Source organism: Chrysochloris asiatica, unplaced genomic scaffold (genome assembly GCF_000296735.1).
Source record: "Chrysochloris asiatica unplaced genomic scaffold, ChrAsi1.0 scaffold00235, whole genome shotgun sequence".
Taxonomy (NCBI): domain Eukaryota; kingdom Metazoa; phylum Chordata; class Mammalia; order Afrosoricida; family Chrysochloridae; genus Chrysochloris; species Chrysochloris asiatica.
In genome coordinates, this window is record NW_006408753.1 from 2,516,750 (window position 1) to 2,520,751 (window position 4,002).

At 38.2% G+C, this 4,002-nt stretch overlaps 1 pseudogene; it reads left to right on the plus strand.

The window, feature by feature from the left end:
- Positions 1–643: 643 nt before the first annotated feature.
- On the plus strand, positions 644–1,177 carry LOC102835521 (annotated as a pseudogene).
- The last annotated feature ends 2,825 nt before the right edge of the window (positions 1,178–4,002 follow it).

The following is a 4,002-nucleotide window of genomic DNA, read 5'->3' on the forward strand; positions in this document are numbered from 1 at the left end:
TTTATCCTACAGTGCCACACCAGAACTGGGAACCAGTAAAAAATTTAATTCCTTTCATTCAAAGCAAAGATACTAAGGCATAGTCCACATTGTACCTCTGAAGATCCCAATGAAAGGGAGTTGTCTCCTGGGTTGACTAGCTCAGTGCCCTCTAGCAGTGTTATCTCCTTCTCTAGTTACTGTTTACTCTCTTAATTTCCTGGCATCACCTCCCAAATAAGCCACCTACATACAAGTCATAATATCAGGTAATGTTGTCAAATATATACACACTAAGATAACAATTTTAGCCTCATGTAAATTTGGGGTTCAAATTTTATTATATAAAATATATTAAAATCTTTAAGCTAAAAGCATCAATGTTAAGCTATACTCAGATCAATGAATCACCTCAGGACCTGACAGAAACAAATGCAAAATACTCTGGTGGTACACCCTGTTAAACCAAAGCATGCAGTTCCATTACAAACAAAAACCTTCTAAAATGAATTTGAGTGCTTTCGATTAGGACAGGAGGCGGCCACAGGCTGTTTGAATGATTTAACTGAAAACATGGATATCAGAGCTAATCGTACAACTGATATCAAAAATATGAATAACAAAATTTTAAAAAGAAATATTGAGGAGCTCCTTATATGATCAGATGAAAGGATAGGTCTTTGTTATATTTAAAGAACTAGGTTCATCCACAAATACCTTGAGGCAATTACAAGATTTCCATTCTATGCTAAACCAATGCAAATCCAATATGCAAAAACAGATTCTGATATATTTCTAAAATGCCTGGCACTTTCGCTGACAAAAAGAAAGAAAAAACAGAAAAAGAAAAAAAAACCTTGGAACAAACTGCACCAACCACAAACAAAAAGCCTGGTCAAGGTACATCAAATTCAGCTAACACGCAAGGAAATTCAACACCGAGTCCTCAGCTCCCTGATTACTCTCCAAACTATATTTTATTTCTTAATCGTTTATCAGAACAGATGAATGAAATGATATATCCATGCTGTTTAATCAGTTTCCTGGTTTTAAGGAAGTGTGTTTGGTACCTGGGAGGCATGACATCACTTTTATTGAATTTGAAAATGATGGGCAGGTGGGAGCTACTAGGTATGCTTTACAAGGATTTAAGATCACACCATCCCATGCCATGAAGATCACCTATGCCAAGATATAACATTTGGGGTCGTCTTATCTAAAAGATTCTGCTTCATTTATAATGTCTGTTTTGATAACTCTTGGCTAGGTAATTTTATTGTCCCAAGCAGGGGGATAGCAAACGTAAAACTTTTTTTGACTTAAGTAATTACCTAGTCTTACTTTAGCCTTAGTAAGCTGTGAAATATGAAGGCCTTAATTTTGTACAATAAACTTGTACTTGTATTGTAAAAGCATATAAAAATAAAATAAAATGAATTTGAAATATCACTCCTTATATTATGAAAAAATCACATTACAAAAAATGGTGCTAAAATGGAGGAGTACCACATAAGATCACTAAAACAGGAGTGACATCATCACAAAACTACTAAGTTCCATAATTATGTACCTGCCAATTTACATCATTATGTCACTGCCAAATTACATCATGTAACTGCCAGGCCTCTGCAATGAAAGTTGATAAGTAAGACACATAACCTCAACAATCACAGCCAATATTACTGTCATCTCTCATCTTGGCATTTGCTACAGCCAAGAGAATGTCGTTAATGTGTAAAATAGTTGAATAGCAGATTTTTCACTAGTGTCCTAAATGTGAAGTTTTGGATAATGACATACTCAGTAAATGAGGAATGGTGGTGGTAGTGTGCTGTTGAGTCAATTCCCATTCATAGAGACCGTGCAAAGGGTTCCCGAGACAGTAAATCTTTACAGGAGAAGAAAGCCTCATCTTTCTCTAGTGGAGAGACTGGCAGATTTGAACTGCTGACCTTTGAGTTAGCAGCCCAACGGTTAATTACTCTGCTACCAGGGCTCCTTAATTGATAGAGAGGTGTACAAAATAACAAAGCATGAGAGGAAATAATCCACTGAATAGCAGTGTTAAGAACTATAAATAATAGATCTATTAAAGATTATATTGGTTAACATATTGGTTAGTGGCTTAAAACAACACAAATCATTATTATCTAAGTTTCTATGGGTCAAGAACTCAGAACTCAGAGGATAGCTTGTCTCTGTTTCCAAGTAGTCTGGAGTTTCAACTGGAAAACTCTAAAACAGAAGTGCTGGAATTATCTGAAGGCTTGGCTGAGGCTAGAGGTTTTTCTTTCACGCTGGCTAACTCAAATGACTAGCAAGTTGGGGCTGTAATGTTGACAGAAGATCTCAGTTCTCTCCACAAGGATTCTTGAGTGTTTTTACAACATGGCAACTAACTTATTCCATAGTGAGGAATTTAAGGGACCAAAGTGGGTATTGTAATGTCTTTAGTAATCTAACTTCATAATTCACATATTTAGTTTTCCAGTATCCTATTTCTCATATGCAGTCCTGGTGCGGCACTGTGGGATAAAGCACTGGACCACAAGGTCGGTTTGAACCACAAAGTCGGTGGTTCAAGCTCACCAGCTGTTCCTTGAAAAGTTTATACAGGGTCATGATAAATTGGAACCAACTCGATGGCACTTAACAACAATAACAAAATTTCTCATACAGGCTGCCTCTTCTAAATGCAGGAAGAAATTACACAGAAGTATGGATACCAGGAAGCAATGATCATTGGAGGATGGGGAGGGGGAATCTTGGAGAATGACTCTTATAGAGACTGGTATATTTATCTTGCGTAAAGTTAACTACACTAGATCTATGTTTCACCAAATTTCCCTCCTGGTATTGTTATTGTTAAGTGCCATAGAGTCAGTTCTGTCTCATAGCAACACACTGTATAGGCTTTCTGAGGAGCAGCTGGTGCGCTTGAACCACCGATCTTGTGGTTCAAAGAGACTTTGCAATCTAAGACATTAACTCACAGCACCACACCAGGATTCCTTTCTGTTGTTGTTGTTAAGTACCGTCGAGTTGGTTCCGACCCATAGTGACCCTGTATAGGGTTTCCGAGGAGCAGCTGGTGAGCTTGAACCACCAACCTTGCAGTTCAAACGGCTTTGCAGTCTGGCGCATTAGCCCACAGCGCCACACCAGGACTCCCTTCTGGTAGAGTTCTGTTAATTAGGACCATCAGAAATATCATCTAAGAAATTTAGGAGGATGAAATCAAACAGGAGCCATATTCTCTTTATGCTTAGAAGGTGAGTGCTGGGCACACGGTACTGTGAAATTCATACAGATCGTCATCTGCAGGCTCACCTTGCTAGAGTAGGACAGCATCTGGAACCACAGTAATGTCATACCTGCCAGAAAACTCTGCTTCAATCTCTCTGACTTCTAAGTGAGATGCACTTGAGTTCATATCAGCTTTATCTGAAGATCAACCCTAACATTGAATTTGGAGATTTGGAAGTTGTTAAAGACTGACCAAGGTTTCATTCTGTTCCTGTGGAATTTGGCCCAAGTTTGCAAATCTTGGTTTGCCCTTGCATGTATCTTTCTTTCCTGACTGTAAATGTATCCTGATGACTTCTGGCTCAGCACCAGACAAGAAACAACAGCCTCAAGACTTCTTAACCAGCTCCTATAAAAATGTAACAGTAAACCTCTATGATAAATTCCTTACCATACATAAATCTCTTCTATGATCAAACTCTGACAGACACAGACTAAAAATCTGCTTTAATTAAAAAAGAAAGAAAAAAACAACTACTATAAGAGATTGTTGTTGTTGTTAAGTGCCATCAAGTCGACTCCAACCCATAGCGACCCTGTATAGGGTTTCCAAGAAGCAGCTGGTGAGCTTGAACTGCCGACCTTGCAGTTCAAACAGCTTTGCAGTCTGGCACATTAACCCACGGCGCCACACCAGGACTCCATTATAAGAGATAAGATGGCATAAAAAGCAGATATTTTTTAAAGGACCCAATAGAACGTGTAAAAACATGAATA